The sequence below is a fragment of the Panthera onca genome, chromosome Y, assembly GCF_046562875.1.
Source record: "Panthera onca isolate mPanOnc1 chromosome Y, mPanOnc1 haplotype 2, whole genome shotgun sequence".
Lineage (NCBI taxonomy): Eukaryota > Metazoa > Chordata > Mammalia > Carnivora > Felidae > Panthera > Panthera onca.
Window position 1 is genome coordinate 12,537,201 of NC_138358.1, and position 11,497 is coordinate 12,548,697.

Below are 11,497 nucleotides of genomic sequence, written 5' to 3' on the forward strand. Positions count from 1 at the left end.
GACTCCCTCACTCCACCACCGTGGTGCCCGGACGCCCCCTGCCTGTTGGTCGCTTTTATACTACCCAAAGAGGTCGACGGGGTGGGCGGTGGGGCTTGAGGAAGCTGTCTGGGAGTACATGGATGGAAATAGGAACAGTTGTAGTTAGAAGGAATGGGAAGGGGTGGGGTGTGTGCGCGGGGGCGGGGGCGGGGGGGGGGTGGGTGTGTGGGTGGGTGTCTTCACGCGCGCACGGGAGGGGCGGAGGGGCAGAGAATAGGATCTCAAGGTCATTTTGGAAATACCAACCTGTGTTATTCTCCAAGCACCTTCAACAGAAGTATTTGGTGTAAAAGACGACCACAGAGGGACAACTCAAAACACCACCCCTGCGGCTCAGGGGCCCCCAGACAGACAGGGAGGGTCAGGACCGGTAGGACAGCAGAAGTGCTCCCCCACCCCGACTTAGATTTGAGGCTCTGCCAGACTCAGGCGGTGCTAGTCGCCCACTCTCTTGCCGTCGAGAAGGAATTCCTGTTCTCCTGTGGGGTCATGTAGTTCGGGGAACTTCCCAAGCCGCTCAGCTCACAAGAACACCTACGCCCAGTGTCATGGACTCCCTCCCTCACACTCGCCATCCCCCTCTGAAGCCCAGAAGGGAAAGAAAAAGAAAACATCGACTGCCTGCCTGCCCGCCCGCCCGCATTTACTATTCTAGGTGTTTCCTCACCTATTAACACTGGAAACACAACTCGCATGCCAAAATTCCCATCCTTGTAAAAGCGAACAGTTCAGGGGCACCTGGGTGCCTCACTCGGTAAGGTGTCCCAGTCTCGCCTCAGGTCATGATCTCGGGGTTCTTGAATTTCAGCCCCCACATCTGGCTCTGTGCTGACACCTTGGAGCCTGCCTGGTGATCCATTCTCTCCCTCCCTACCCCCTCTCTCTCCCACTCACTCAACTGGAATGAATGCATACGTAATAAGTAAACAAATGTATAGGTGTGTGTACACTTCAGCGGGCTATCTTAGGCTACTACTCACAAAGCTATGGGACCATCACTGTTCATTCCAAACTATTTCCATCACCTCAAAGAGAAAGAAACCCCACGCCCCCCTCTTCCTCACCCCCCCCCCCAAGTACCTTAGACACTGACTCTTGGTAGCCCTGCAATGTTGCCAAACATTGGTGCTCCCCAACCTCCCCCCCTCCCCCCCCCCCCCCCCCCCCCCGTCAAAGAACTCTCCTAATTCAGGCACTTCCGGGTTGTTCCAACACCTGGAACGGGGGGGGGGGGGGGGGGGGGGAGGAGGGGAGACTGGTGTGTTGGGAGAGTGCGGGGGGGGGGGGGGGCGGCACGGGACACAGAAGCACTCTGCCCCCCCCCCTTCCCTTTGCCTCTCTTCCATCTGGGGTTTCCTGAGGTGTATCCTTTGACGCCATCACTCATCTATGAGAAATGAGAAAAAGAGGACCGAACGTGGCTAGATCGTTTTCGATAGCCCGATACGCATACCCACACGCACGCCGAAAGAAACGAAAATTACAATCCGCTGGAAGGTCAAACAACGGCAGAGTGGTGCAATGAATGACGCTACACTCACACGATACAAGAGAATGCAGCTGTTACAGATTATGTTGGCAGAGAGGTTTTGGTAGCACGGGAATCCGCTTGTGGTGTTCCGATACTTCATGACAAGCGGTGGGAAACCTTCTACGTAGGGTGAGCTCTCTTGTATCCGAAGACACCAAATCATCATTTCAAAGGCTACGGGTGGTGAAATCGCTCTGGCTTGCAACTTCTTACCCCCTATGTTGTTCTCCATGATTGCATTTCAGCTTCCTCCCTTATCCGAGCCAACGACCCTGCCTGGTTTTTATGTATGTATTTCTGTTTTTAAAGAGATAAGTACGACATTGGATCCTAAACGGAGGCAGAGCTTTGGCTACTGGTCTCAGAAACGATGATTGTCTTTATTTGTATGGATCCGCCTAACTTTTGCCTCTCACGCCTTTCCTCTCGCTGCAGAACATCTTAAGATGAAGGGAGCCCGCTCAGGTGGGACCGCCGCTTGTGGAAAAAGTCATCGGGGCAAAATAGTGAAAGCAGCGTCGATAAAGAATAGGTTGCGGGTTAGACACATATTCCCGTTTGATCCCCACCCCCCATCGATCAATCACTTACTCCCCTTTGATACCATGTTTTGTTTATTCCTGTATTTGTGGATGGGTTTTCAAAGATTTTACTGTAAGCGCGCGCTACACCCAGCGTGGGACTCGAACTCGCAACCCACGAGATACAGTGGCACGATCCACCACCTGAGCCCACCAGGTACCCTGATGCCACGTTTTCTTTCTTTGCCTCCCTGCCGGCCTGCCTCTCTGCCTGCCTCCCGGCCGGCCTGCCTGCCTGCCTGCCTGCCTCCCTCCCTCCCTGCCGGCCTGCCTGCCTGCCTGCCTGCCTGCCTGCCTGCCTGCCTCCCTCCCTCCCTCCCTCCCTCCCTCCCTCCCTGCCTCCCTCCCGGCCGGCCTGCCTCCCTCCCGGCCGGCCTGCCTCCCTCCCGGCCTGCCTGCCTGCCTGCCTCCCTCCCTCCCTGCCGGCCTGCCTGCCTGCCTGCCTGCCTGCCTGCCTGCCTGCCTCCCTCCCTCCCTCCCTGCCTCCCGGCCGGCCTGCCTCCCTCCCGGCCGGCCTGCCTCCCTCCCGGCCGGCCTGCCTCCCTCCCGGCCTGCCTGCCTGCCTGCCTGCCTCCCTCCTTCCCTGCCGGCCTGCCTGCCTGCCTCCCTGCCTGCCTGCCTGCCTGCCTGCCTGCCTGCCTCCCTCCCTCCCTCCCTGCCTCCGGCCTGCCTGCCTCCCTCCCGGCCGGCCGGTCTGCCTGCCTCCCGGCCTGCCTCCCTCCCGGCCTGCCTGCCTGCCTCTCTGCCTGCCTCCCGGCTTGCCTGCCTCCCTCCCGGCCGGCCTGCCTCCCTGCCGGCCGGCCTGCCTCCCTCCCTCTCTGCCGGCCTGCCTGCCTCCCTCTCTGCCGGCCTGCCTGCCTCCCTCCCTGCCGGCCTGCCTCCCTCCCTCTCTGCCGGCCTGCCTGCCTGCCTCCCTGCCGGCCGCCCTGCCTGCCTGCCTCCCTGCCGGCCGCCCTGTCTGCCTGCCTCCCTGCCTCCTTGCCGGCCTGCCTGCCTCCCTGCCTCCTTGCCTGCCAGCCTGCCTCCCTCCCTGCTTGCCGGCCTGCCTGCCTGCCGGCCTGCCTGCCTGCCTGCCGGCCTGCCTCCCTCCCTCCCTCCCTCCCTCCCTCCCTGCCTGCCTGCCTGCCTGCCGGCCTCCCTCCCTGCTTGCCGGCCTCCCTGCCGGCCTGCCTGCCTGCCTGCCGGCCTGCCTCCCTCCCTGCTTGCCGGCCGGCCTGCCTGCCTGCCTGCCTGCCTGCCGGCCTGCCTGCCTGCCTGCCTGCCGGCCTGCCTCCCTCCCTCCCTCCCTCCCTCCCTCCCTCCCTCCCTGCCTGCCTGCCTGCCTGCCTGCCTGCCTGCCTGCCTGCCGGCCTCCCTCCCTGCCTGCCGGCCTGCCTCCCTCCCTGCTTGCCGGCCCGCCGGCCGGCCGGCCTGCCTGCCTGCCAGTCTGCTTGCCTCCCTGTCTCCCTGCCGTCCTGCCTCACCTCCCTCCCTGCCTCTACGTCCAACTGAAACATGAAGTCTGTGAGGTGGGAGCTGTAGCCATCCGGTTCTTCCTATATCCTGATCACAGACCATAGAACGATCTTTGCCATAGATTCGTGTTTTCAATAAATCATCTGTTCGATGGCTATCGATAAAGGAAATTGTCAACTTTTAACGGCTGTGGACCCTGCTCCTGGGCTCCCAGGGAAGCTAGGCTTTAACATTTACCAAGCTCCAAATGACCCTGCCAAACCCCAAAGCGTGTGCTCTGTTTCTGTCCTGAGCACACGTTGCATGTCCGCTTCATTTAAATAAACAACAACAACAACAACAACAAAAATGGATCAAAGGGGTGACTTGGCTGGCTGGCTCGCTCAGCTAGGTCAGGGGAGCGGGTGACTCTTCATTGCCAGGCTGTGAGTTTGGGCCTTATGTTGGGTGAGAAGAGGACATAAAAACAAAACCAATCCATCAGTCAGTCAGTCAGTCAGTCAGTTGAGAATTAAAAAGGAGCCTTCCAAACATACAGATGAGAAAATGGAAGAAAACCTCCCTGGATCCCCAAAGATTAAAGTCATACAGCTTTGCACATACTGAAGACAGAAAGTAAACCCTGTAAAAATTTTCTGCCGTGTCTTTCGTCATTATACCTCGTAACAACAACAACAACAACGACAACAACTCCTCCTTCTCCTCCTCCTCCTCTTCCTCCTTCATCCATTCTATTTAAGAATTCCCAACACTGACAACTCTTATAAAGACCATCCAAGCACGGGACACAGAACTGCATTAGACCACATTCTTATGGCTACCTGGCAGACATTAGAACTTCCGGCCTTCGTGGTGACACCCCGAGCTCACTGGTGAGCTCTGCTTCCGAGTATTCCCGTGAAGCACACCACAAGCTCAGTCCGTGTTCACGGGACCACACTTAACAGATCGGGAACAGAACAGAACACACACCATACGGTGTTCACAGCAGCTGACGGAAGGGCAGGGGAAATACAAGTACCTCACACATCCAACTAACGGGGTTCTCTGAGAACAAAACTCTCTTTACGTCTTCCAACGTCTTCCAACGGGTGTGGATGTCCTTTGGATGCAGAAAACATTCGCATGTCATTTGCTATCGTTGCTCTCGGCACGCTCTTGCACCGAGCTCAAGGGACTGAGAGATGCATCTCACCAGGTTAAAAAAATCTATCCATCGTGTGCCACCGCCACGGAGTCTCTGCACGCACTCTCTCCTTTTCTCACTCACACTAGCCTTTCGTACTTCGGCACCACTGTCGGTCGAACACGAGGATCAGAAAACACAAGGTTTCAGAACTTCTAACAGCCTTCTGGTTACATAGCACACCCTTGCATTCATAGCATTGATACGACTCCGCGAAATAAAGAGTAGCGGATACAAACGGGACACCCACCGTCAAAGTCACAGCCTGTATGGTGTGAAGACGAATTCAAGAGTGAGAAAGCACGTAGACGGAAATATTCCTTCCTATGGCAGAATATTTACAGCACTGCTTTCAATGAAGTGCTTCTCCCGTAAACATTTGAAATGAGATGAACGGCACAGATTCAATGAAGGCTTCATACTGTACTTGTGCATAGGAAGGGAGACAAGTGTCACAAACTAAAAACGAAAGCAAAAAGACCAAACACTGTGACACCATGATCTCCAAAAAGGAGGTTTTCCCGGGGGTGGGGAAATAATGTGGTGGGGTTCCAATTAAAACAAGGAAAAAAGAATGTACTTCTAATGAATGGTTTCCATAGTGAACACGCACAAAGAATTCACTTGACGAGTCCAGGGATACAATATTACAGGAGAAATCCTTTGATGTCCATTGTAGCCTGTGTGTGTGTGTGTGTGTGTGTGTGTGTGTGTGTGTGTGTGTGTGAGAGAGAGAGAGAGAGAGAGAGAGAGAGAGAGAACGAGAGAGAGAGAGAGAGAGAGAGAACGAGAACCAATCAGGCAAACAGCAGTTCGCTTTCAAACACCTGATATTTCAACACTTCATGTAACAAAACTTCTAAAATTCATTTAGCTTTGCCTCTCTTTCTAAAGAAAAATGTCAAAAATAGTGGTGAATATACCCCACGCTGAACGTACTGATTCTGAAAACTCTCAGTATGGATGGGTTTTATAATACACTTAACCATGGGTGGGGTGCATGGGTGGCTTCGTCAGTTAAGTGTGTGACTGCGGCTCAGGTCATGATCTTACGGTTTGTGGGTTCGAGCCCTGCACCGGGCTCTGTGCGGACAGCCTGGAGCCTGCTTCGGATTCTGTCTCCCTCTCTCTCTGCTCCTTCCCCTTCCCGCTCTGTCTCTCTCGGTATCTCAAAAATAAATAAATGTTTAAAAAAAAAAAAGAAAGAAAGAAAGAAAATGAAAGAGAGAGAGAGAGAGAGAGAGAGAGAGAGAGAGAGAAGAGAAGAGAAGAAAAAAAGAAATACACTTACCATGTGTTTAGAAAAATTTGAATTCCTACCAGTCTATACCTACCCCGCTGTATAAATTCCCCAGCTGGAAGATTTAGAATCCGTGCTTGAGCCAAAGCCTGCAGGAAAACCGCTGCCTGACTCTGCATTTGATGGGGGTCCCCAACCGATGGCCGCACCTGATTTAGAACCACTATCGGAGTTCTTTCCAGAACCAGGGACCTGAGGAGGTTCCTCAACACATGACACATAGAAGTACCCTACGACCCAGCACTTTCACGACTAGGTACTTAGCCAAAGGATACAGGTCTGCTGTTTCCAAGGGGCACACGCACCCCAGTGTGCATAGCAGCACTATCGGCGGTAGGCAAAGTATGGAAAGGGGCCAAATGTCCATCGATGGATGAATGGATACAGAAGAGGTGGTATCCATCTACAACGGAGCAGTGCTCGGCCACCAGAGGGAATGAAGTCTTGCCATTTGCAAGTACCTGGATGGAACTGGAGGGTGTCATGCAAAGTGACATTCGTCCCTCAGAGAAACACATGTATCACAGGACCTCACCCGTGTGAGGACCTTCACTTCCCAAACAGAGGAACTCTGGGAAGGGAACCCGGGAAGGGAAGGGAAGAAGGGAAGAAGGGAAGGGAAGGAAAAATAACATACAAACAGGGAGGGGGACAAAAACGTAAGAGGCTCTTCCCTAAGGGGAACAAACAGAGGGCTCCTGGAGGGGGTTGTGCCAGGGCGGGGGCTGAAAGGGCGAGGGGTATGAAGGACTCTCCTCCTCAAACCACTGTTGCCCTATAGGCTAAGTACCTTGGGGGTACATTGAGAAAAATAAATTCAATAATAATATCAGAGAGGGCGAGGGTGAGGGCGAGGGCTACCTGATCATCTGCAAATGTAACAAAGGGAAAGTCCGGGAACCGTTTGGGAATGAAGCTGTCTACCGCTTCTCAGTCCTGGCAAAAGAACTGCTGCAGCTTATAGGCAGTCACGTCCCTCTGTAAGGCACCCGACAAACGCCTTCCTGCTTCTCAAAAGCTCATCTGGGCTTGGATGAGATTCAGGAAGTTTGCAGTCACACCATCGTTCCTTGATCGCATGACTTTCACCTGGGTTTCCTATTACGTAAAAGGAACACAGCCAAAACCCTTTGAAGGACTAGTGTGAATATCTTTCCTGTCCTGAACCAGAAGAACCTCTCCAAAGCTCCCAAAATACTCTTTCAGATCCTGTTCGGTTGTTTTCCACGGGAGACCCAACACTCTTAAATCTGACGTACCCTGGATGGCTCTCTTCACTTTCACTGCTGAAGAAGCAGGCACCTGTCTCGTCCCTTTTTCTGTGGCTATCTTTGGGATAAGTTGACGACTATCCGCTACCGGATTTCCCCAGCCAGCATCAGGGATGTGCAGAATGTCTTTGACCAGCCGGACACCTCTCATACGCTGAGACGCTGGATTCCGGTAGTGCAGTCCACGTGCTGCCGACAAACTGGGCTGTCACTGTGGACAGCAGCACTGTCCCGTCGTCTTCCGATGGCATTTCGATGGGCTCGTCATTCTCATCTTTGGTCACCCGAGTACATTCAGACACCTGCTCTTATTTCTCCGCTAGGCCGCTGCTAGGAAGCCTGACAGGGAACCCGAAGCGGCGAGGGATCCAGGAGCAGCCCAGCTACCGCTTCGCTCCCACGAAATGGCCGCCTTGTAACTCTTTACGGAAGAGGAAAAAACACCACCGTGACCGCCACCATTTAATAACCTTGCTCTAAGTGTGGAGAAAGCAACCACCCATCCCCAAAAGGAAACTTCGGCAGGCTACACGTATAGGACATATGGAGCCTATACTTGCAAGTGCTTACTTACATGGGAACATGGAAAGGTCACCTGAGTCCCTGATGGCCCAGATGGGGTTCTTTGGAGGTGTCTGAATGAGTTTTCTTGTGTGCTCCCTTAGAGAAAGCTGGCCGTGAGACGATGCAGCCAGAAACTAGGAAGCCCTTTGGTTCCATCAGCGAAGCCCCGGCTTTTGGGGAGGAAGGGACGCTCACGGAGATATCCCGGGCCACATTTGGTTTGTGGGTTGCCGCAGCTTTTGGCTTCTTTGCACCAAATTGGCTGTGTTCTCATTGGAAATGGAAAACACCTGCACGATGGGATCCATCCACGGTAATGCTCTCGTGCGATTGGATTTGTTTTTATAAAAGGGGGAGATTTGACCATTGGGTCTTTCGCGTCCTCTCCACAAATAGGAGTGAAACAGAGGCTGATGTTGGTTTGCATCTTGTTTGTGGATCTATGGCCACATAGATGTTATCCATGTGAGATGTTTTCTCTACCTCTGGATGCTATTGCTCACACCAATTTGTAACCGAGCTCCGTTACTGTGTTTCAAGGCAAGCTCTTGTGAACATTGGGCATTCTAACACTCAGGAGGATCAGAACAAACCCAAATGTGTTTCACATTCACGTGAACGGGGCATGGGTGTGGGGTGTGTGTGTGTGTGTGTGTGTGTGTGTGTGTGTGAAATTCTCTACATTCAGAGTTTTATGTTACTCCATAAGAAAGTTGCCTCACGGGAAGGGACACAATTGATGGCCCAGAGAGAGGAGAGAGAAAAATTGAACACACCTGCCCTCCCCGCTACACCCACACCCACACACCCTTTCCCAATAGTCAGAAGAATGAGGAAGAGGAGGAAGGCAGACAGATGCCAGTGATCCTAAACCCGCCCCTCCTCCTCCCCGAGCACAAGCGCCAAGATGGGTGCCCACCCCACGGCCTGCTCCTCCTTCACCTCTTCCACAGGGGGCTGAAAAGCAACCAGAGACAAAGCCACTTTTGCAGGAGGCAAAGACAGGAGACAGAGATGGAAGAAGAAGTAGGAGGTGGACGCGGACGCGGAGTTGGAGGCGCAAAAGAAAAAGATGAAAGAAACACAAAAAGGTGAGTCCAAAACTTTAAATCTGCCTGGGGCCTGGCCGGCGGCTCCCTGGCCGCCTCCCCCTCCCCCTGTTTCTGCATCAGTTGGTGTGGCTCCAGTGATCTCCTAGGCCATCCCCGGTGGTGGGGCCTCCCGTGTGAGCCTGATGGTGGGGAAACAGATCGTTTGACTTTTTAGTGGACACGGGTGTGACGTCTTGGGTACTAAGGGCCATGGAAGGGTGATTGCTTACTTAAAATGGACATATTTTCGGAGCCGTCGATATCAAATACAATGCAGATAGTTAGGTTTTATTCTTTGTGGTGGTGGTTGTAAAATGGCTTGAATTTGGTGCTCTCTGCATGACAAGCCTTTGGGGTGGGCAGCTCCGGTCATGGCCTTGCTTCCGTCCCAATACTGACCCTGTAATTGTGGTCCTCAAAATATACATCTCTGTGACCTTTACAAACAACATAACACGTTTTCTCCCTCGTTTTACAACAGGTATCAAAAACAAAATCAAAAAAACTTTACAAACACTTACGCCCTTCCTTGTTCCACTCAGACACGCACTCTAGGGTTCAGGCCCGAGGCAGGGGCCTAATCAGCTTTCATGTGACTTCAGTTTATGACTTCACTGGTACCCGTTGCAGTTTGTCAGCAAAAAGTACTTCAAACGATGGTCGATTTTGTCTCTCGCATACAGTGTTCGTGGGTGAATGTTGACAGGAGATAGGTTAAATACACAAAAATGTTTACTCGTAAACCTTTAAATTTTTTCCTTATACCATTTATTTTTGAGAGAGAGAGAGAGAGAGAATGAGAGAATGAGAATGAATGTCAGCGAGGGAGGGGCAGAGACAGAGGGAGACACAGAATCCGAAGCAGGCTCCAGGCTCTGAGAGGTCAGCACAGAGCCCCACGCGGAGCTCGAACTCACGGAGCTGTGAGATTGTGACCTGAGCCGAAGTCGGACGCTTAACCGACTGAGCCGCCCAGGAGTCCCTATTTGTAAACTTTTAAAATGGCTTCCCAAATCTTTCATGACCTGTAACTTCAAAGCTTTGCTAAGTGGTAAATTAGGTTCAGTTCTTCAGACATCTGAGTCTTTTCCACAGAAGATAAAATACTAAATTGTGAATTACTAAACCTACGGCGTTTTCTTTTCTTTGTTTGTTTTTTTGTTTTTTGTTTTGCTGTGTGTGTGTGTGTGTGTGTGTGTGTGTGTGTGTGTGTGTGTGTTTGGTCTTTGGCTTTATTCAGAAAAACAGTAAAGATACTTGGGTCTGTTAGTAAACATGTTTCATCGTTTGTTGTTTTTTTTTTTCCTTGAAGATTTGTTTTCCAGCCTATTTCTTTATTTTTAGGAGAGAGAGAGAGAGAGAGAGAGAGAGAGACAGACACACACACACACACACACACACACACACACACACACACACACACAGAAGGAGTCGGTGGGAGGGGCAGAGGATCCGAAGCGGGCTCTGTGCTGACAGCACAGACAGCCCAATGCATGGCTCAAACTCACGAACCGAACCGTGGGATCATGACCTGAGCCGAAGTTGGATGCTTAACTGACAAAGCCACCCAGGCGCCCGTTTCATGACTTGCTAAAAATTGTACAGTAAAAGAAAAAAGAAACAAAACCAAACACCACAACGTGTTTCTGAAAATGATGAGATACATTCGTACATTTGACAGTGTAAAGAATTCTGGTGTGTGGGGGGCCTGGGTGGCTCAGTCGGTTAAGCGTCTGATTTCACCTACGGTCATGGTTCATGGATTTGAGCCCTGAGCTGGGTTCTGCACTGACAGTGCAGAGCTCCCCCTCTCCCCCTCTCCCCCTCTCCCCCTCTCCCCCTCTCCCCCTCTCCCCCTCTCCCCCTCTCCCCCTCTCCCCCTCTCCCCCTCTCCCCCTCTCCCCCTCTCCCCCTCTCCCTTTCCTCCCAGCTCTCAAAATAAAGGAATTAACTTAAGAGGAAAAAAAGAACTCCATAAAAAAAAAATAAATAAAAAGAAGGCAGGCAGGCGGAAAAGAAGAGAGAAAATACACAAAATACTATATGGTCAATCGCTATTCTTGCTGTGCTTATGTCAATACTGAAGCCATGTCTGTTAACACTGGACTTATTTTACAAACAAATTAGTTTTCATTGGGCTATCTTTGACAGGAATGGAGGGGTCTCGATAGAAAAAGATTGTATTTCAATAGCTCTTTTGTGGATGTTAACTTCTAGTTCTGGTTAATTAATTTTCTTTGACTGTTTGTTGTTTGCCTTTAAAACTGGGCTGGATCCTGAATCCTGGTTTCCTCGAATATCTGACTATGACTCTTCAAACTCAGGCTTCCAATCCTCTCCCATCCTCTTATCTTACCATCCTGAAGAACTCAAATGGCCCTTTTCCCTGAAGCCCTGCAAAGGAAAGCTGGACAACTGGAGATAAACTTCAGAGAAATTGCCACAGTTGTAGACAATCTGTGTGCCTGTTGCTCTA

At 52.1% G+C, this 11,497-nt stretch overlaps 1 pseudogene; it reads right to left on the reverse strand.

Moving 5' to 3' along the window:
* Positions 1 to 6,854: 6,854 nt before the first annotated feature.
* Positions 6,855 to 8,238, reverse strand: LOC145715038 (TAR DNA-binding protein 43 pseudogene; annotated as a pseudogene).
* Positions 8,239 to 11,497: the final 3,259 nt, after the last annotated feature.